Consider the following 24,418-nt stretch of genomic DNA (forward strand, 5'->3'; position numbering starts at 1 on the left):
CCATAATTTCGATGAACATAAAAAGGTTAAGGTTGCGGTTGGTTCTTTCACTGGTTATGCTTTGGTTTGGTGGAGTGAATATTGTCGGTTACACCCTGATTATATACCTACTACTTGGGATGATTTGAAACTTGCCATGCGACATATTTTCGTCCCTGCTTATTATACTCGTGACATGATTAAGAAGTTGCAACACTTAAAACAAGGTAGTGAAACTGTAACAAAATATTATGATGATTTACAAACTACCTTGTTGCATTCCTCTTTAGAAGAAAGTGAAGATGATTTTATGGATAGATTTTGGGGAGGATTAAACCGTGATATTCAAGAGATACTAATTCATGAAGAGTGTTATCCTATGGACCATTTGTTTCATCTTGCTTGCAAAGCTGAACAGGAAATAAAACGACGTGTTGGCCACGAGGAGAACAAGCGCACGGTGCACATTCCAAGAGTTGATATGATTATTCCTTCAACTACTAAGCATACTATGACAACCACATCCGTTGTTGTCAGGACTACATCACCTCCACCATGTGACACATCGCCCCCGAGAGTGGCTACATCATCTGAGTTGATCATAAGAGGTAATGACAAAGGTACTGATCTTCAATCTCTACATGAGAATGATGAATGCCTTGTCAATTTGAATGCACCATCTGATGAGCTACCCACTACTTTGATCACACCACCTATTTTAGAGGACTACGTTGATAATTTGACTTTGCCATGTGATCAAACAACTGAAATACCAACAATTTTGAGTGCACCCATTGAATTAACTATTGATGCAAAAGAACCAATGTTTAATCATTTTGATATGACCTCTAATCTTGGTGATGATTCTGTGTTGAATGACTTATTGCATGTTTGCGTATTTAAGCATGTTGTAGCATGTAAATTTGATGCAAGTAAGGTTTATTCACCAATGTTGGGATGGTTTAATGATGAACATTGTCAATCTTTTGAAATGAATAAGAGCTTCACTTATATGTGCAAACTGAGTTGCAATATTTTCATGCCTTCTACTTCTTGTGCTAATTTTTTGGCTTTAGATTTTATGAACTATGCAAGTTACTCATCTATTCATGTGTCATATATGCAAAAATCAAGGGAAGTAAAAATGGATGACATATACATATACAACATGTACACCTTGTCTCTTTTGTTAGCCACATTTCAGATTAAGCAACGCCGAGGACGGCTTTATTTTCAAGAAGGGGAGGATGATGAGGACATGACTACCTTGGATATGACCAAAAATATTGCATATATGCATATTTGTCAGGAGATTTCTAGTGCAAACTATTCAATAATCTATTTATGTTATCCAGAACAAAAATACTTCACACACTTTTGTGTTTTGTCTAATTGCAGGTGTATGGGACATTTGTACAATCCACATATGAAGATAAGGAAGAAAGAGATGTTTATTTGCTGTCCAAAAAGTTCTCTCACGTCACTTTTGGCCCAAGAGAAGATAGAGTCCAAGTCTCTCACGTTCTGGATTCAGATTCGGACTGCACAGACACACCTGACTCAAAACGCACACAAGTGTTTCATACGGACTCCGAATTGGGTGATTCTTTTTGCATTGGAAACTAGATTTCGTGCACTTTCCAACCCAATTGGAATCACCTTCAAATTCGTCCGGAGCGTTGAGTTGTGGACGAAACAATCTGATGCTGCAGCAGAATCCGAGTCAAACTACAAGTCCAAAGGTGTTACATCACCTCCACTTGGGCCCATTGGCCTTGTACGACCTAGATTTAGTTTTAGGCTGCCTTGGGACGTCCTCCCACCTCCTTGGCCGCCATCCCTTGCTCCTATATAAGTAGATCCATCTAGTAGCTTTTCCTGGGGATTTGTTTAGTTAAAAGTTAGCCAACGCAACTTCGTGTACTTCGTTTGTGTCCAACGACCAGACCAAGACCGCTTCCGGATCCCCATCATTATCAATACTTCATATATATTTGCAATATTCAGATTGCTTTATCATAGTCTTGCTCGTTCTTCGATTGCTTGCAGGAATAGACCTTCGTGGTCAGGCTGACCGTGCTTCCAGCATCGTCAATAACCTCAGGAGATTGGTTTAGCGATTGCTAAGGCGCAACGTCGTGCACGTTTGTAGTCGGATCGTCAAAGTCGTCTCCACCAAATCGATAGTTATCATCTCATTGAAAGATCGGGACACCCCGTCTCTATCACCAAGCGCAAGAGAACAACTACACCATCCAAGACGGAAGCCTGGAAGCGGAGAAGGAAGCGCCAAGAAGAAGGCAGCAGCTCCCAGGCGACCCCGTGCCCACGGGCCTCCCAGGCTGGCGGTCCTGAAGACCCCGTGAGCACGGGCATGTATCGTGCCCACGGGACCCCCGTGTCCACGGGCCTCCCGAACCTCGTGCGCACGAGCTCATGCGTCAGGTCTCTGGATACCCCGTGCGCACGGGCTCCACTTACCCCGTGCACACGGGGGGCCCCTGTGCGTGGCTGTTGGGCTTGGCCCTTGTATCCCCATCTCGTCCCTATTTACCCCTTCATCCCTTGGACCTATATATACTCCCATTCCTCCTCCATTTAGACTTAGCTAAGATTAGATCTAAACACTAGATCTTAGCTCATGTACCTCCCCGTGTGGGATTCCTCTTGAGAGAGAGACACTCCATTGGAGTTCAAGGCCTCCATTGGAGAAGATCCCTAGTGGATGAAGACCCCCTTGAGGGAAGGATCTATCTAGATCATCAAGCCCTCATCTCCTTTATAGGATTTGGGATGAACTCTACCATGTATCTTATTTCCCTTTGATTGTTCATGTACCTTGTGGATCTTATGTGTTTGATTGTCTAGTGGATGTGTGATTTGACTTGTTCTTGAGTGTTCCCCTTGTTTTCCCTCTTTTGTTCATCTTGTTCTTGGGGATTCCCCCTCCAATTCGTGAAAGATCTCCCCATAGGGTTCCACCCTACATCATCTTGGTATCATGAGCCATGGTTTCTCACGAAATTGGAGCCCCCCTCTTAGTTTTCTAGCCTAATTTTGCTTGTTCTTGCCCAATTTCGAAAATCCCCACAAAACCAGCCATACCAATTTTTTTGTGATTTGAAGTTTTTGTGAGTTTTTGTTGATTTTGATCCGTGGATCTGATGTATAGCAAGTAGATCTACCCCCTCTTGCGTCCCCATACCCCAATTTTTCTTTCCCCCATCGAATTTGACAAGAAAATCGGGAAATTTCCGCCTACCCCGTGCCCACGGGCTCCCCACCACGTGCTCACGGGCCCCCGAAAAGTCCCTGGAGACCCCGTGTCCTTGGTACGTGTACCGTGCGCACGGGACCCTGTGTCCACGGGCACTGGACCCCATGCGCACGGCCCCCCTACAGTAGCCACCCGGACTTCACTGTTTTGGCCGTAACTTTCGCATCCGAACTCCGATTTGGGTGTTCTTTGGCTCGTTGAAAAGCTAGCGACGTGCCCGAGCTGCTCATATTGGTTTTTCCACCATTTGAATCCATCTAATTTTGTCCATTCTGCATATTTTGCATCGGCCCTCCGCCATAACTTTCACACCACCACATAAAACCTCCGCAAACTAACCCATTTTGGTTCCTTTGGTATTTGTGGTTGTTTGAGTTGTGATTTGAGTCTCCTAAGGTGTTTCGGCTACTTAGGGACGGTTGCATCTTCATCCACCACCGGCGAATTGTATCATTCCATCGACTACATCCACCACGAGCTTCCACATCGACGACGACCATCCATCCTTTGAGACCATCTTCAACCGGAAGCAAGGTCGGTTACCCCCGACTTCGTGAAAGGTTAAGTGTGACGAAGGTATCCATTCCGTCATAAACTTCTCCTTCCTTGCCATTACATCTTGATAGCCCCACCATCTTTGTGAATACCTTCATACCCATTGAGACTAGCTATCCGAGTATTGTCGGGCTTCACGAAAACTTATGCACCATAGTAATACGATATCATATTGTTGCATCATTAGATATATCATATTGTGCCATTGTTTACTCCCATGCATATCTTGTGATACTTGTCCCATATTTGTGGTTGAGGCTCATCAAGCATAGTGGAAAGGAAGAGGAAAGTAAAAAAAAAGCTTTTAAGCAAGAAAGAGAATGATCATAAGCTTATAAGCAAAGAGTTGAGCATGAAAAGAGATACTTGTGCATGAGGATACATGGAATAGGAAACATTCTTGTTGCATACATATAGGTTGGTGCCAAGTAGTGAATCGTGCCCAAGTGTGCAATCAAGCTAGTGCTCTCCTAGTGTTTGTGCAACACGAGCTTCGTCTTCTTTAGGCAATTTTGTATTGATCATCCCTATAGTTGCACAAGCCCCGATATCCCACCGTGTGTGTTTATTTATTGCCCTCCTCTATATTTGTGATCACTTGCTTTGCATTTTGAGTCCTTTGGATTTATTTCAACATTTACAATATCTTGGACTTCAATTTGCATGAAATTTGTGCCACTTGTCCTAACCAAGCCACTCGATAAGCTTTACTTTGTAGGTGTGAGTGAACAAGTCCGGTACCAATTCCACTATTCTTTCATTTCACATTGAGTGATACAAGATACATCCTCAACTTTGGGAAAAGGTAGCTTGGTATTGTTTATCTCATTTCCTACTCACCTTTGCTCGAGTCTTGTGATGGATAGGCAAAGCACATCATCTCCGGTCTACAACAACAACGACAAGTTCGATGCTATGAACAACAACTTCGACGCCAAGATGCAAGCTCAAATGGAGGAGCTCAAGGCCCACATCAAGAACCGCAAGCGGTCTTCCTCATCTTCGAGAAGACGATCAAGTGCAAAGACTCCCGAGCTACCATCTCCGGCAAGTACACACAAGCATCGACATCAACAAGACCATGAAGAGTGAGCTTCAGGACACGCGTTGGCTGCTCTGCCAACCCTGTGCACACGGGCCCTCGACCCCCGTGCACACGGGGCCCCATGCACACGGCCTCCTGCACCCCCGTGCACACGGGCTTTACAGAACCGCGACATCAACTACAAGACTACGGCTTCTCCAAGACCTTTGGCATCTTTGCCAAGTGACTTCAAGGCATCTTCGCCTTCGGACGTACGGCATCTTCGCCTACTCCACGATCTCAAGTCCACTACTCCCTTGAGCTACAACGACTTCAACATCGCCGACGAGATTCCATTCTTTGGGACCAATGGCCCCGATAAATACCTCGAATGGGAGTGCAAGATGGACGACTACCTCAAGCTACATCAAGTACCCTCCAAAGTTCAAGTGAAGTGCACCACAAGTACCTTCCACGACTACGCGTTGATTTGGTGGCTTCACTCACCTTCGAGGAGCTTCGACATGAGTTGGTCCAAGATGAAGAAAGCGATGAGGCAAGAATTTGTGCCTTCCACCTACACGGAACATCTTCAACGCCAATTGGAGAACACCATACAAGGATCCAGGTCCCTCAATGAGTACTTCAAGAACATGAAGGACGCCTTGCGACATGCCGACGTGGACGACCCCATTTGGATGAAGTTCTACTTCATGATGGGATTGAACAATGACATCTCCAAGACTATCTTCCTCGAGAACTACAAGTCCCTCGACGACAACTACTTTGGTGCTCTCAAGGCGGAGCAAGAACTCAAGAAGGCCAAGTCTACACGACCCCGAGCTCACTTTGCAACGACCATGCTACAAGATGGCGAGAGTGATGATGTGCCATCTTCGGCCTTCATCCATGACGAGAGTGATGATGTGCCATCTTCGGCCTTCATCCACGGCGACGACTACGAGATGGTTGAGCATGGGATTCTCCCTTCGACCACAACGATGTATGATGACTTGAGTGACTTTTGCCACCATATTGAGAGTGAGAGTGACTTCACCACTAGCCCCATATATGATGCGCTACCCCAATTCCCATGTGAGGAGAGCCACCACCACCACCACTTGAGTGATTTGAGTTCCTCCACCATATGCGACATTGAGTGCACCTACCTTGAGGGAGTGAGTGAGCCACCGCCACATAGAGAGAGTGAGATAGTTGATGAGGCATATGAGGCCATTTTGCTTTCTAACAACTTAACCTCTACCTCTATTGTGTCTTCTCATTTGGTGCTAGGTCTCATATATGATGACGCGCTGATCCTCGACGACTTCGTCCTCCCTTTGGACATGATGATGTCCATGGTGTACTATCATGCACCCCCTACATGGTTCCATCATGATGAAGATGAACACGATTTGGTCTTCCCCACCTCACCTACACCACTTGAGTGGAACGACAAAGGTAACATAGGTGAAGGTGATGCTCTTGTCCCACTAGTGGACATTCTTGACATTGATTGCTTGCATGATGTTGATCCACCTATTACCACACTTCATTCTAGTATGATTTCCCCATGCGACGATGATGAGGACATGACTATCTTGGATATGACCAAAAATATTGCATATATGCATATTTGTCAGGTGATTTCTAGTGCAAACTATTCAATAATCTATTTATGTTATCCAGAACAAAAATACTTCACACACTTTTGTGTTTTGTCTAATTGCAGGTGTATGGGACATTTGTACAATCCACATATAAAGATAAGGAAGAAAGAGATGTTTATTTGCTGTCCAAAAAGTTCTCTCACGTCACTTTTGGCCCAAGAGAAGATAGAGTCCAAGTCTCTCACGTTCTGGATTCAGATTCGGACTGCACATACATACCTGACTCAAAACGCACACAAGTTTTTCATACGGACTCCGAATTGGGTGATTCTTTTTTTGTTGGAAACTAGATTTCGTGCACTTTCCAACCCAATTGGAATCACCTTCAAATTCGTCCGGAGCGTTGAGTTGTGGACGAAACAATCTGATGCTGCAGCAGAATCCGAGTCAAACTACAAGTCCAAAGGTGTTACATCACCTCCACTTGGGCCCATTGGCCTTGTACGACCTAGATTTAGTTTTAGGCTGCCTTGGGACGTCCTCCAACCTCCTTGGCTGCCACCCCTTGCTCCTATATAAGTAGATCCATCTAGTAGCTTTTCCTTGGAATTTGTTTAGTTAAAAGTTAGCCATCGCAACTTCGTGTACTTCGTTTATGTCCAACGACCAGACCAAGACTGCTTACGGATCCCCACCTTTATCAATACTTCATGTATACTCGCAATATTCAGATTGCAATCTTAGTTTCTTGCTTGTTCTTCATTTGCTCGCAGGAAACAGACCCTCGTGGTCAGGTTGATCGTGCTCCGGCGTGGTCAATAACCTCTCGGAGTTGGTTTAGCGATTGCTAAGGCGCGACGTCCTCACACGTTCATAGTCGGATCGTCAAAGTCGACTTCCACCAAAGCGAAATCCACCATCTCATCGAAAGACGGGACACCTTTGCCTCTATCAAGTGGTATCAGATTTCCAGGTTGCTCGGTGAGATTTTACAGTTTTTCATAGTTTAGATCGAGTCTGTTCTTCATACCTATAGTCCACGAAAAAGCCACAAAAAAATTAGGGTTAGTTCATCATATCCGAACCAATCTGAGCCTTTGCATAATCTTTTTAGGGTTTTGCTTTGTTGAATTATCGGTTGCATCGTCGTGTCGAGTTGCTGGTCTTAGTGTCTAGTTCGTTTAGAGTTTCGAGTTCTGTTCACATTAGTCACGTCGCTGCTGCATCGTTATCCCTTCCGCTGTCTACCACCCAACCATCAATTTCCTCCACGTGCTACCCACTGTTCATTGTCATAATCATAGTTGAGATCGTTCCCATCTTCGCTTGATCCAATCTACATCTTATCTAGTTTTTTTGGAAAGAGGGAGAGAGAAAAAAAGATAGAGAAAAAAACGAGAGAAAAAAAAGTAAAAAAAAGTCAAAGAAAAAAAAGAAAGGAAAAGAAAAAAAGTGTGAGAAAAAAAAAGAGAGGAGAAAAAAAAATTCGGATCTATCTAGACTCAATCTCGTAGTTGAATTGGGATTGGAATCTGTTTTGCGCACTGTTCAGTAAAACAGGTGTATCTTCCTCATACGAAGTCAGTTTTGGCTCCGTGAGTACTCAAATTGAAGATAGCGACGAGCTGCATCTAAATAGTTGCAGAAGCTAGTTCAATATTTGACACCTCAAAATCGGCTTATAAATAGGTCTTTTTGCCCTCCGAAGTTCGTGAACACAACTTGTTCTAATTTTTCAGGCCAGTTTTAGAATTCTTTGACTCCTCATATCAACTCGGAATTGAGTGATTCTTTTTGCATTGGAAAGCTTGAGTTAGTAGCATTCTTTGAAAGAATTTATCAGAAAATTGTCTCAAACTTTTCAAGAGGAAAGTTGGAGAGAGAGTTGTTGTATATCCTGCTTGGCAGTTGTTTTTCATCATTATCTTCACTGCCGTTGTGATCTGCACTTATATCTTGCTGTCAAGAGCTACTTAGTATCCTTCATTGATGCTAGTTGTGCTACACCGTGACCTCATTAGTGTTCTAGGCTCGCGTCTCTAGTCCGGTCTAGCCTAGGACCAGCACAGTACCGTCGTTGAGCGTTTATTCAACATTGCATCTTTGAATTGATTATTGCTAATCTTTTGCTACCATATATAGCCAACCCAGCTCCACATATTTCTACACCGTGTATACGTACGCTCCCCTGGCAATCGCTTTACTCAATATTTGGAGTTACTTGACACCGCTGGTTGCCGATCACCACCTGCTGCATGGTAAGAACTTGTAAGACATTGATATTTGCTTTACTATGAGCGTTTTACCACCACATCCTAGTAGTTATAGGAACATTATTTTTGGGTTTTGTTTCTTGTTCTACTAATCATGACAGGATCCAGAGTCAATTCATGGGCTTTGTCGATCGCGGGAGACGTGCCACCACCTTTGCAAATACCACAACCGTCATGAGAGGTGCACAAACATCCAAATGCACATGATCAGGTTAATGTATCTATACCACCATTTAATGGCCGTTTTAAACCTGCTTTATATATTGAATGGGAGTTCGACATAAAAAATATATTTGCTTCCCATAATTTCGATGAACATAAAAAGGTTAAGGTTGTGGTTGGTTCTTTCACTGGTTATGCTTTGGTTTGGTGGAGTGAATATTGTCGGTTACACCCTGATTATATACCTACTACTTGGGATGATTTGAAACTTGCCATGCGACATACTTTCGTCCCTGCTTATTATACTCGTGACATGATTAAGAAGTTGCAACACTTAAAACAAGGTAGTGAAACTGTAACAAAATATTATGATGATTTACAAACTACCTTGTTGCATTCCTCTTTAGAAGAAAGTGAAGATGATTTTATGGATAGATTTTGGGGAGGATTAAACCGTGATATTCAAGAGATACTAATTCATGAAGAGTGTTATCCTATGGACCATTTGTTTCATCTTGCTTGCAAAGCTGAACAGGAAATAAAACGACGTGTTGGCCACGAGGAGAACAAGCGCACGGTGCACATTCCAAGAGTTGATATGATTGTTCCTTCAACTACTAGGCATACTATGACAACCACATCCGTTGTTATCAGGACTACATCACCTCCACCATGTGACACATCGGCCTCGAGAGTGCCTACATCATCTGAGTTGATCATAAGAGGTAATGACAAAGGTACTGATCTTCCATCTCTACATGAGAATGATGAATGCCTTGTCAATTTGAATGCACCATCTGATGAGCTACCCACTACTTTGATCACACCACCTATTTTAGAGGACTACGTTGATAATTTGACTTTGCCATGTGATCAAACAACTGAAATACCAACAATTTTGAGTGCACCCATTGAATTAACTATTGATGCAAAAGAACCAATGTTTAATCATTTTGATATGACCTCTAATCTTGGTGATGATTCTGTGTTGAATGACTTATTGCATGTTTGCTTATTTAAGCATGTTGTAGCATGTAAATTTGATGCAAGTAAGGTTTATTCACCAATGTTGGGATGGTTTAATGATGAACATTGTCAATCTTTTGAAATGAATAAGAGCTTCACTTATTTGTGCAAACTGAGTTGCAATATTTTCATGCCTTCTACTTCTTGTGCTAATTTTTTGGCTTTAGATTTTATGAACTATGCAAGTTACTCATCTATTCATGTGTCATATATGCAAAAATCAAGGGAAGTAAAAATGGATGACATATACATATACAACATGTACACCTTGTCTCTTTTGTTAGCCACATTTCAGATTAAGCAACGCCGAGGACGGCTTTATTTTCAAGAAGGGGAGGATGATGAGGACATGACTATCTTGGATATGACCAAAAATATTGCATATATGCATATTTGTCAGGTGATTTCTAGTGCAAACTATTCAATAATCTATTTATGTTATCCAGAACAAAAATACTTCACACACTTTTGTGTTTTGTCTAATTGCAGGTGTATGGGACATTTGTACAATCCACATATAAAGATAAGGAAGAAAGAGATGTTTATTTGCTGTCCAAAAAGTTCTCTCACATCACTTTTGGCCCAAGAGAAGATAGAGTCCAAGTCTCTCACGTTCTGGATTCAGATTCGGACTGCACATACATACCTGACTCAAAACGCACACAAGTTTTTCATACGGACTCCGAATTGGGTGATTCTTTTTTTGTTGGAAACTAGATTTTGTGCACTTTCCAACCCAATTGGAATCACCTTCAAATTCGTATGGAGCGTTGAGTTGTGGACGAAACAATCTGATGCTGCAGCAGAATCCGAGTCAAACTACAAGTCCAAAGGTGTTACATCACCTCCACTTGGGCCCATTGGCCTTGTACGACCTAGATTTAGTTTTAGGCTGCCTTGGGACGTCCTCCCACCTCCTTGGCCGCCACCCCTTGCTCCTATATAAGTAGATCCATCTAGTAGCTTTTCCTTGGGATTTGTTTAGTTAAAAGTTAGCCATCGCAACTTCGTGTACTTCGTTTGTGTCCAACGACCAGACCAAGACTGCTTACGGATCCCCACCTTTATCAATACTTCATGTATACTCGCAATATCCAGATTGCAATCTTAGTTTCTTGCTTGTTCTTCGTTTGCTCGCAAGACAGACCCTCGTGGTCAGGTTGATCGTGCTCCGGCGTGGTCAATAACCTCTCGGAGTTGGTTTAGCGATTGCTAAGGCGCGACGTCCTCGCACGTTCATAGTCGGATCGTCAAAGTCGACTTCCACCAAAGCGAAATCCACCATCTCATCAAAAGACGGGACACCTTTGCCTCTATCAGACGATTTGCCCATTTATGATGAGTTTGATGATTGCCATGAGGAGTCTAGTAGTTGTGATGCCATGTTACATAGGATTTCTTGTGATAATTCTCTTGGTCACATCATGTTTGATAATCCGCTTGACTTGTCATATGCTATGCATGAGATCTCCCGTATGTCATATTTGCAATCTCATTGTAGTGACTATGCATATGCCATTAAAATAAACCCAATTTGCACATATGGCATAGATGACAAGCCCATGGTTATTGGCATTTGTTTTTCTTGTGATGATATTAATATGCTCCCTTTGCATCAATTATCTAATATGCCATGCCATGACCACCTAGCTTCGGATATGCATTGTTTTGGATGTTATCCATTTTCTCCATATTATACTTCCGATATTGCTCATGAGGAGACCCCCATAGTTTCTGCATACCTATTACGAGATTTTGGTACATCCTATGATTTGCATGATTCCCATGATTGTGTGCACCATATGCTCCCCATGAATAAAAATGCTATTGTTGTGCCTCACACTTGCTATAAATTGCATCTTAATCATGTTGAACACAATAACTATCATTGCATGATGGATGACATGTTCTTATACCATGCATCAAATTTCTTTGAGCGATGCTTATCTTGTGCTAACTCAATTGTGCACATACACATCATGATGGATGATGTGTACATTTACCACGCGCACAATTTCTTTGGTTTGTGTCTCTTTTGTGTAGGTACCCAGGAATACTTGTCAACCTCGCAATCCCACGAGTTGACAAAACGAGCTCTAGAGAGCAACGATAATTTGGGATCCCATGGATTGTCTTTCCCACCGCTCTCTTCGCGCAAAGACTTAGCGCATTTCTTCTACATGGCCCTCACTTGGCTATGGGTTGTTGTCCATTACATATTATATGCCCATCTTGCCATGTTCACTTTGCATGATATGCTTATTCCTATGCCTTTGCCATGCATTTGTGACCCATGCTTTGCATTACACATGATGATTGATTCTCATACTTGTATGTGTATTTGCAAGCTTGGTGGAGATATTGCTTGTTATTGCCATATTCCATCTATGACCCATTCCTATGATGATACTATGATCTTGCTTTGTGTTCGTGCTTGCGATATGTCATGTGCATTGCCTATATCCACTATTTGCTCACATGACATGATTGCCATGATTTACTCTAGTGTGTTGCATCTTCGCTCCACTAGTTTGCATGACTTGATTGATGTACTTGCTTATGTTGCATCACCAATGACTCATACTTGCTCATTTCATGCGGTTGATGACAACCATCTACATGCTTTGCACATGATTGTTATTGCTTCTTGTCACATATCTCCATATGTTGCATCTATCATGCTAGATGACTTGCCATGTATTGAGTGCAACAATGCTTATAGTCTTGCTCATAAGATTGCCCCCATAGCATTCTCACATATGTTTGGAGATTTTGACATATTCCTTGTGAAGCATGCTTGTCTTACCTCTTTGCACCATATACCTAGTGCCTTGAATATCGCCATTGTTGCATCATATTATTCATGCACTTGTGCTTCTAATGGTTATGTGCAAGAGAAGAGAACCATCATGATGGATGATGTGTTTATCTAACATGCACATACGCTCTTTGTTTTGTTGTGTGCATGTGTAGGATACTTGGACTTCGTGTTGACTTCCACTTCATATGAGTTGACCACTCGAGCTCTTGAGAGCGAGCCTCATACATTCGACCATGACTCGCTTCTACACCACATTTCCTACCACTTCGACATTGTGAAGAACGCACAAGGACATGCTTTCGAGGTGATATCCTTCTATCTCGAGAACACCCAAACCATGAGCATGCATATTGTGGATCATACTTCATGTGTTGCTTGCTCCATGACACTTTGCACACATGCTAGCGATCTTGCTTCGACTTATCATTACCACATTGCCATGCCACATGATATATATGCATTGTGTGTTGCATCTAGTTCTTCACATATGCCATGTCCCTTTGCTTATCACATGCTTGACTTGATTGCCTCACACATGTTGAACAATTGCTCTTTCCAATGTGTTGAGTGCCACGATATCTTCACTACACCCTATGCACGTTATGCTTGGATTGTCTTGCACTTGCTCCATGTGTTTAGACATTTCACTATATTTGGTGTTGTGAATGACTCTTATGCCTACCATTGATAGAGGAAAAGGTGTCCCGTCTTTCGATGAGATGATGGATATCGCTTTGGTGGAAGTCGACTTTGACGATCCGACTACGAACGTGCGAGGACGTCGCGCCTTAGCAATCGCTAAACCAACTCCGAGAGGTTATTGACCACGCCGGAGAACGATCAACCTGACCACGAGGGTCTGTTTCCTGCGAGCAAACGAAGAACAAACAAGAAACTGAGATTGCAATCTGGATATTGCGAATATAAGATGAAATCTTTATTGATCAAGGTGGGGTTCTGTGACGCCTTTGTCTGGTTGTTGAACACAAATGAAGTACGCGAAGTTGCACCTATGGTGAACTTTTAATCTAAACAAAACCCAAAGTCTAAACGGTGCCCTAAGGGCTGTATATATGGAGGAAGAGAGGGGGAATTTCGTGGCCCTTGGTGGAGGGGTCCGAAATCAACCCTATCTCTTGTTTCCCCACACATACGGACTCTAAAAATAGCATATACTTATGTATTTCAAAATTACATGGGCCTGGCCCAATAAAAAGGTGACGCAACACCTATAATAGCCTCTGGAGGAAATTTATGAAGTGACATCTTGTATATTTCATCGTTAACAACAAACTTGTTCCACATTCTTCCTTCTTTACAATTCTGCATTACATCTTTAAAATCAGCATCATGCACATATTGATCTTTGATGGTCTCCAAACCAAATATTTTGAAGTCAAGTTGTGAAAGCATAGTATAGCGACGAGACAATGCATCAGCAATAACATTTTCTTTTCCCTTCTTGTGTTTAATGACATAAGGGAAAGTCTCAATGAATTCAACCCATTTAGCATGTCTACGATTCAGTTTAGCTTGACTTTTAATATGTTTCAAAGATTCATGATCAGAATGTATAAGAAATTCTTTGGGCCATAAATAATGTTGCCATGTTTCTAAAGTCCGAACAAGAGCATATAATTCTTTATCATAAGTAGAATAATTCAGACTAGGCCCACTCAATTTTTCAGAAAAGTATGCAACAGGTTTGCCATCTTGTAATAACACACCTCCTAATCCAATTCCACTAGCATCATATTCAAGCTCAAAAGTCTTATTAAAATCAGGAAGTTGGAGTAAAGGAGCATGTGTCAACTTATCTTTCAATACCGTGAAGGCTTCTTCCTGTGCGGTACCCCAAAGAAAAGGCACATCTTTCTTTGTAAGCTCATTGAGAGGTGCAGCAATGGTGCTGAAATCTCTCACAAAACGCCTATAGAATCCAGCGAGGCCAAGAAAACTCCTCACTTGTGTGACCGTTTTGGGCTGCGGCCAACTCTCAATAGCTTCAATCTTGGCTTTATCAACTTCAATCCCCTGTGGAGTAACAACATAGCCAAGAAAAGATACTCGGTCGGTGCAAAAGGTGCACTTCCCAAGGTTACCAAACAAACGTGCATCACGTAGAGCAATAAAAACAGCACGTAAATGTTCCAAATGTTCTTCCAAAGATCTGCTATAAATCAATATGTCATCAAAGTAAACTACCACAAATCGTCCAATGAAAGCACGTAAAACTTCGTTCATTAATCTCATGAAAGTACTAGGTGCATTAGTTAACCCAAAAGGCATGACTAACCACTCATATAATCCAAACTTAGTTTTAAATGCTGTTTTCCATTCATCTCCCAATTTCATACGAATTTGATGGTAGCCACTACGCAAATCAACTTTGGAGAATATTGTAGAGCCACTCAATTCATCAAGCATATCATCTAGCCTAGGAATAGGATGACGATAACGAATAGTAATATTATTAATGCCTCTACAATCAACACACATACGTGATGTACCATCCTTATTCGGCACTAGAATAATAGGAACAGCACAAGGACTAAGGGATTCGCGTATATAACCTTTGTCGAGAAACTCTTGTACTTGACGCATAATCTCCTTCGTCTCCTCTGGATTGGTACGGTATGGTGCACGGTTTGGCAGTGAAGCACCGGGAATTAAGTCAATCTGATGCTCAATCCCTCGAATAGGCGATAATCCCGGTGGCACGTCTTGTGGAAAGACGTCAGCGAACTCCTGCAAAATGTTAGTGACAGCAGGAGGCAAAGAGGAAGGAACGTCCTCGAATGAAAATAATGCCTCTTTGCACACAAAAGCATAGCAAACAGATTTGCTGAAATCTAGCTCATCAATATCAGATTTGGTGGCAAATAAACATGCACTTTTCAATTTAATTTCAGAAGCAACACTAGATGGTTTATTATTAGGCTTCATTTGTTGCTCAAATTCTTTTGCCACAATCTGATTTTCACTCTTATTCGTCTCCTGTTTTGCTTTATTAGCTCTATTAATATCATCTTTCAAAATGGAATCAGGAGTCATAGGAAGCAAAGTAATATTTTTATCCTTATGAACAAGAGTATAGTGATTGTTTCTACCATGGTGTACAGACTCTTTATCAAATTGCCATGGTCTACCAACTAATAAGGAACATGCTTGCATAGGTACCACATCACAATCAACATAATCAGCATATGTAGAGATACTAAAATGCACACGAACAGTACGTGTTACCTTAACCTTGCCGCTGTTGTTGAACCATTGGATGTAGTAAGGATGTGGATGTGGTCTTGTGGTGAGAGAAAGCTTCTCCACCATCTCCATGCTAGCCAAGTTGTTGCAGCTCCCTCCGTCTATTATGACGCGCACAGAACGTTCCTTCACAACTCCCTTGGTATGGAACAAATTGTGCCTCTGATTTTGCTCAGCTTGTGTGACCTGCACACTCAAAACACGTTGAGCAACTAAACATTCATACCTGTCAGCGTCTTCAGGAGCCATGTATTGCGTCTCATGATCAGAATCATCTCCACCATGTTCTTCACGTGTAATAAGACCCAATGTCTCCTCATCATAGTCACTAGCGGACTCATATTCACCATCCGCGGTAGCAATCATCACACGCGGAGATTTGCATTCTCTCGCATAATGACCTCCTCCCTTACAACGACGACAAATAATATCACTTGTGTGCCCTGTTGATGCCCTGGAAGAAGAAGAACTCTGTGCAGGCCCAGCAGGTGCGCTCTTGGCAGATAATGGTGGTTGTGCCTGTTTTCTTGTATCACGACTGGAGGAGGCACCTAATTGAGGTGCTGGTGCAGTTGAAGTAGAAGATGCACGCGGTGTCCATGATGAAGGTCGGCCTGCAGAAAAGTTAGTTCGCGCCAATGCTTGTCGATCCTGCACTTCACGTTCAGCTTTACAAGCAAGATGGAATAAACGAGTGATATTAGTATACTCCTTATAGTCTAGAATGGTCTGAATCTCTCTATTTAATCCACCCAGAAAACGTGCAAGCATAGCTTCATTCTCCTCAACAATACCACATCTAATCATGCCAGTTTGTAATTCCTGATAATATTCTTCTACAGAATTTTTTCCTTGTCTTAAACGCTGCAATTTTTGAAGCAATTCACGTTGATAATATGGTAGAACCCAACGCGTACGCATAGCAGTTTTCAAAGCAGCCCAAGTAGTTGGAATAGGATATAATCTACAATGTTCAGACCACCATACACATGCAAAACTAGTGAAAGCACAAACAGCAGCAGCAACTCGTCTCTCCTCAGGATATTGTAAACATGTAAATCGTTGTTCAGTTTCTAACTCCCAAGTAAGATATATATCAGGAACATATCTACCCTCAAATGGTGGAATATTCAATTTCAGTTTAGGAATATGGACATCATCTCGTACCTGAGGTGGTGGTGCGGGCCTACCATTACGAATATATACCTGAGGTCGACCTGGTGGTGGTGGTGCTGGTGGCTGCACGTAGTTCAGATTTTGATCAACCTCATCCTCATAATCTCCCACATAATCATCATCCTCCTGGGTACCAGCAGCAGCAGTAGCAGGAGCCAAAGAAGCACCAACAGCAGTAGCAGCGGCACCAGAATGTTGTCCTAGCTCAATAGGAACACGCTGTGCTCGTCCATACTGATTCGAAAGGGGGCGTAGTTGTTGTTGTTGCAGAGGTGCGACAGGTGCAGCCGGTGGTGGAAGATGCGCAAGCAGTTCATTAAATCTGTTATCGAGCTTTGTTTCGAACGTCTTCTCAAGGCCAGTAATCTTCTCCATGGCCTCTTCAAAATTGTTCAGCACATCTTGCACCTGTTCAGTCATCATTTGCTGAAACTTATCATGAAGCTCCTTGTTCGATAAGTTCTCCCAGTCAATCTCGTCGGCTTGTGATCCTGGCATGGTTAGCAGCAATAGAAACACACATGAATATGATCCTACAGACTACTAAGAAATGGTGGTGGTGTATCACAAATCCGTCAAGCAAATCTCAAATTCTTACCAGTTCTTACCCAGCAGCAGGCGGTGATCGGCAACCGTTGTAGTCAAAAACTCTCAAAGCTTGGATAGAGCGATTACCAGGGAGAGTCAAACACACGACGTAGATGTATGTGGAGCTGGGAAGGCTTATAGTATGGTAGCAAAAAGGGTCAGCAATAATCAATTCAGAGATGCAAAGTTGAATAAACGCTCAACGACGGTACTGTGCTGGTCCTAGGCTAGACTGTGCTAGAGACGCGAGCCTAGAACACCAACAAAATCACGGCGCGGCACGTAAACAAGGGAAAAGCACACTCTGAATTTTTTTTTCGCTCTTTTTTTTTTGCGTGCTCTTTTTTTTTGCGCTGCTTTTTTTTTTTGCGAAAAATCACTATAATGGCGAGTGTCTCAAAACTCTTCCTAGGTCAAACTGACAGGATGGGCACGAAATTTTTTTTTTGACCAATTTTTTTTTTTCGACTGCCGGGACCCAAAAACTGGAAACAGGTCAAAAAAAACTTCCTATAATGGCACCTGTCTCAAAACACTCAGAAACACCTAAAAATAGGATAGCCAGAAATTTTTTCGAAAAATGCATTTTCGAAAAATTTTGGGCCTAAACGGAGCGTGGCTACCCGACTCTTTTTTTTTTCCGAAACCTACTCCGGCAAGGAAACACGAATCGGAATCTAGATGGATCTCGAAAACAAACCTAATATGCAAGGAACTCGGATTGGAAGTGGATATATGGTGGTGGTAGATGGCAGCGGTGGTGGTAGCGGTGGTAGTATATGGATATGGATCGGTGGTGGTATATGGACACGGATTGGTGGTGGTATATGGATACGGATTCAGAGCGGTGGCGGATAAGCGGTGGTGGTAGATGGCAGGGGCGATGATGATGGTGCGGCGGCGGCGTGACAACTTATGACCAGAACTCGAAACTCTAAAAGACTAGACTCTAAGACCAGCAACTAGACACGACGATGCAACCGCAAATTCAACAAAGCAAAACCCTAAAAAGATTATGCAAAGGCTCAGATTGGTTCGGATATGATGAACTAACCCTAATTTTTTTTGTGGCTTTTTAGTGGACTGTAGGTATGAAGAACAGACTCGATCTAAACTACGAAAAACTGTAAAATCTCACCGAGCAACCTGGAAATCTGATACCACTTGATAGGGGCGGAGGTGTCCCGTCTTTCGATGAGATGATGGATTTCGCTTTGGTGGAAGTCGACTTTGACGATCCGACTACGAACGTGCGAGGACGTCGCGCCTTAGCAATCGCTAAACCAACTCCGAGAGGTTATTGACCACGCCGGAGCACGATCAACCTGACCACGAGGGTCTGTTTCCTGCGAGCAAACGAAGAACAAGCAAGAAACTGAGATTGCAATCTGGATATTGCGAATATAAGATGAAAGCTTTATTGATCAAGGTGGGGTTCTGTGACGCCTTTGTCTGGTCGTTGAACACAAACGAAGTACGCGAAGTTGCAGCTATGGCGAACTTTTAATCTAAACAAAAGCCAAAGTCTAAACGATGCCCTAAGGGCTGTATATATGGAGGAAGAGGGGGGAATTTTGTGGCCCTTGGTGGAGGGGTCCGAAATCAACCCTATCTCTTGTTTCCCCACACATACGGACTCTAAAAATAGCCTATACTTATGTATTTCGAAATTACATGGGCCTGGCCCAATAATAAGGTGACGCAGCACCTAAAATAGCCTCGGGACGAAATTTATGAAGTGGCATCTTGTATATTTCGTCCAAGGCTTCATGCACCCATTATGGTGGCTTCAAAGTCCTGAAATCATCACTTGTAACTCCGTTCTTGTTCCCCTTGCGCATGCCATCATCTCCATGCTTGTTCTTGCTCCAATGTTCATCCTTCTCCAAGCTAGGCCCTTCATTTGTAAGCAAAACAAATGTATCCAATTTAGGCAGCATCATATTCTCATGAACATTAGAATCATTACCAAGAAACGAAAGTACCTGGTAATTTAGTTGGCGTGCACGAGCTCTAGTAATTGGTCCAGTATGTATAGCAGCAGGGGCTGTGGGTGTAACAATTGTATTGATGTCCTCATCAGGTCCCGTGGGCACGGTACATGCCCGTGCACACGGGGTGCTCCAGCGTCGGGTTCCTGTGTAGCCCGTGGACACGGGGTCTCTGGGGCCCGTGCGCACGGGGTCACCTGGGACATGTTGTTTTGCTGCGGTTGCACTCCGTCTTGATCCTCATGGCCTTGGGGTGGTTCTCCTTCTCCTTGGGGATGCTCCTGAGCTCCTTGGTGATGTTCCACTTCATACCTAAGAATGCATTGCATATTTTGGTGAGGTAGTATACATGTTCCATTTGTGTCCATATGCAAGTCTAGTAGGAAGGAGTTCACCTCGGTTTCCAAAGCACGTGCTCTAGCTCTTGTCATGGGTGCTTGTGGGGGTGGATGTGTTGATGTAGATTCCATGGGGATGATGGAAGGATGCTCCGCATCATCTCCCCTCCCTTCGAAAGGATCCGACCTCGAATCAAGATCTTCATCACCATGGAAAGGCGAGAGGTCTTTGACATTGAAGATGTCGCTCACGTTGTACTTGTCTCGTGGGAGTTCAATCTTGTAGGCGTTGTTGTTGTAGCGTGCGAGCACCTTGAATGGTCCATCGGCTCGAGGTAGTAGTTTGGACTTGCGTTCGTTGGGGAAGCGGTCCTTGCGAAGGTGTAGCCACACGAGATCACCTATGTTGAAGATCATGGGTTGTTTGTTGGCGTTGAGCTTGGTTGCTAGTCGATGTACGTGGCGCTCGATGATGTTTCTTGTATCTTCATGCATTTTCTTGATGTAGCTTGCTCGTTCACTCGCATCCATGTTGGTGCGCTCTTGTAGAGGGAGAGGTAGAATGTCTAATGGGGACAACGGGTTGAAGCCGTAGACGACCTCGAAGGGGGACTTGCCGGTAGTCGAATGTCTTGCGCGGTTGTAGGCGTACTCGGCGATGGGTAGACACGCCTCCCACTCCTTGATGTTCTTCTTGATCAACACGCGAAGTAGAGTGGATAGTGTCCGGTTTGTCACCTCCGTTTGGCCGTCGGTTTGAGGGTGGTATGCGGATGAGAAGATGATGAGGACATCAATACAATTGTTACACCCACAGCCCCTGCTGCTATACATACTGGACCAATTACTAGAGCTCGTGCACGCCAACTAAATTACCAGGTACTTTCGTTTCTTGGTAATGATTCTAATGTTCATGAGAATATGATGCTGCCTAAATTGGATACATTTGTTTTGCTTACAAATGAAGGGCCTAGCTTGGAGAAGGATGAACATTGGAGCAAGAACAAGCATGGAGATGATGGCATGCGCAAGGGGAACAAGAACGGAGTTACAAGTGATGATTTCAGGACTTTGAAGCCACCATAATGTGTGCATGAAGCCTTGGACGAAATATACAAGATGCCACTTCATAAATTTCGTCCCGAGGCTATTTTAGGTGCTGCGTCACCTTATTATTGGGCCAGGCCCATGTAATTTCGAAATACATAAGTATAGGCTATTTTTAGAGTCCGTATGTGTGGGGAAACAAGAGATAGGGATGATTTCGGACCCCTCCACCAAGGGCCACGAAATCCACCCCCTCTTCCTCCGTATATACAGCCCTTAGGGCATCGTTTAGACCTTGGGTTTTGTTTAGATTAAAAGTTCGCCATAGCTGCAACTTCGCGTACTTCGTTTGTGTTCAACGACCAGACAAAGGCGTCACAGAACCCCACCTTGATCAATAAAGCTTTCATCTTATATTCGCAATATCCAGATTGCAATCTCAGTTTCTTGCTTGTTCTTCGTTTGCTCGCAGGAAACAGACCCTCGTGGTCAGGTTGATCGTGCTCCGGCGTGGTCAATAACCTCTCGGAGTTGGTTTAGCGATTGCTAAGGCGCGACGTCCTCGCACGTTCGTAGTCGGATCGTCAAAGTCGACTTCCACCAAAGCGAAATCCACCATCTCATCGAAAGACGGGACACCTTTGCCTCTATCAAGTGGTATCAGATTTCCAGGTTGCTCGGTGAGATTTTATAGTTTTTCGTAGTTTAGATCGAGTCTGTTCTTCATACCTACAGTCCACGAAAAAGCCACAAAAAAAATTAGGGTTAGTTCATCATATCCGAACCAATCTGAGCCTTTGCATAATCTTTTTAGGGTTTTGCTTTGTTGAATTTGCGGTTGCATCGTCGTGTCTAGTTGCTGGTCTTAGAGTCTAGTCTTTTAGAGTTTCGAGTTCTGGTCATAAGTTGTCACGCCGCCGCCGCACCATCATCATCGCCCCTGCCATCTACCACCACCGCTCCGAATCCGTATCCATATACCACCACCAATCCGTGTCCATATACCACCACCGATCCATATCCATATACTACCACCGCTACCACCACCGCTGCCATATACCACCACCATATATCCACCACCAATCCGAGTTCCTTGCTTATTAGGGTTGTTTTCGATATCCATCTAGATTCCGATTCGTGTTTCCTTGCCGGAGTAGGTTTCGAAAAAAAAAAGAGTCGGGTAGCCACGCTCCGTTTAGGCCCAAAATTTTTCGAAAACGCATTTTTCGAAAAAATTTCTGGCTATCCTATTTTTAGGTGTTTCTGAGTGTTTTGAGACAGGTGCCATTATAGGAAGTTTTTTTTGACCCGTTTCCAGTTTTTGGGTCCGGGCAGTCGAAAAAAAAAAAATTGGTCGAAAAATTTCGTGCCCATCCTGTCAGTTTGAGCTAGGAAGAGTTTTGAGACACTCGCCATTATAGTGATTTTTCGCAAAAAAAAAAGCAGCGCAAAAAAAAAAGAGCGCAAAAAAAAAAGAGCGAAAAAAAATTCAAAGTGTGCTTTTCCCTTGTTTACGTGCCGCGCCGTGATTTTGTTGGTGTTCTAGGCTCGCGTCTCTAGCACAGTCTAGCCTAGGACCAGCACAGTACCGTCGTTGAGCGTTTCTTCAACTTTGCATCTCTGAATTGATTATTGCTGACCCTTTTTGCTACCATATTATAAGCCTTCCCAGCTCCACATACATCTACGTCGTGCGTTTGACTCTCCCTGGTAATCGCTCTATCCAAGCTTTGAGAGTTTTTGACTACAACGGTTGCCGATCACCGCCTGCTGCTGGGTAAGAACTGGTAAGAATTTGAGATTTGCTTGACGGATTTGTGACACCCACCACCACCACTTGTTCGTAGTCTGTAGGATCATATTCTTGTGTGTTTCTATTGCTGCTAACCATGCCAGGATCACAAGCCGACGAGATTGACTGGGAGAATTTATCGAACAAGGAGCTTCATGATAAGTTTCAGCAAATGATGATTGAACAGGTGCAAGATGTGCTGAACAATTTTGAAGAGGCCATGGAGAAGATCACTGGCCTTGAGAAGACGTTCGAAACAAAGCTCGATAACAAGTTTAATGAATTGCTCGCGCGTCTTCCACCACCACCACCCGCTGCACCTAACGCACCTCTCCAACAACAACAACAACGACTACCTCCACGTCGCGAAATATGTGCATGATGTTGGTGCTGCTGTTGATACTTCTGTGGCTCCTGCTACTGCTGTTGCTGGTACCCAGGAGGATGATGAGTATGCGGGCGATTATGAGGATGAGGTTGATCAAAATCAGATCTACGAGCAGCCACCAGCACCACCACCAGCAGGTCGACCTCAGGTATATATTCGTAATGGTAGGCCTGCACCACCACCTCAGGTACGAGATGATGTCCATATTCCTAAACTGAAATTGAATATTCCACCATTTGAGGGTAGATATGTTCCTGATATATATCTTACTTGGGAGTTAGAAACTGAACAACGATTTACATGTTTACAATATCCTGAGGAGAGACGAGTTGCTGCTGCTGTTTGTGCTTTCACTAGTTTTGCATGTGTATGGTGGTCTGAACATTGTAGATTGTATCCTATTCCAACTACTTGGGCCGCTTTGAAAACTGATATGCGTACGCGTTGGGTTCCACCATATTATCAACGTGAATTGCTTCAAAAATTACAGCGCTTAAGACAAGGAAAAAATTCTGTAGAAGAATATAATCAGGAATTACAAACTGGCATGATTAGATGTGGTATTGTTGAGGAGACATTGGCTCTTATTACACGTGAAGAACATGGTGGAGATGATTCTGATCATGAGACGCAATACATAGCTCCTGAAGACGCTGACAGGTATGAATGTTTAGTTGCTCAACGTGTTTTGAGTGTGCAGGTCACACAAGCTGAGCAAAATCAGAGGCACAATTTGTTCCATACCAAGGGAGTTGTGAAGGAACGTTCTGTGCGCGTCATAATAGACGGAGGGAGCTGCAACAACTTGGCTAGCATGGAGATGGTGGAGAAGCTTTCTCTCACCACAAGACCACATCCACATCCTTACTACATCCAATGGTTCAACAACAGCGGCAAGGTTAAGGTAACACGTACTGTTCGTGTGCATTTTAGTATCTCTACATATGCTGATTATGTTGATTGTGATGTGGTACCTATGCAAGCATGTTCCTTATTACTTGGTAGACCATGGCAATTTGATAAAAATTCTGTACACCATGGTAGAAACAATCACTATACTCTTGTTCATAAGGATAAAAATATTACTTTGCTTCCTATGACTCCTGA

This window comes from Triticum dicoccoides, chromosome 2B (genome assembly GCF_002162155.2).
Source record: "Triticum dicoccoides isolate Atlit2015 ecotype Zavitan chromosome 2B, WEW_v2.0, whole genome shotgun sequence".
NCBI classification, from domain to species: domain Eukaryota; kingdom Viridiplantae; phylum Streptophyta; class Magnoliopsida; order Poales; family Poaceae; genus Triticum; species Triticum dicoccoides.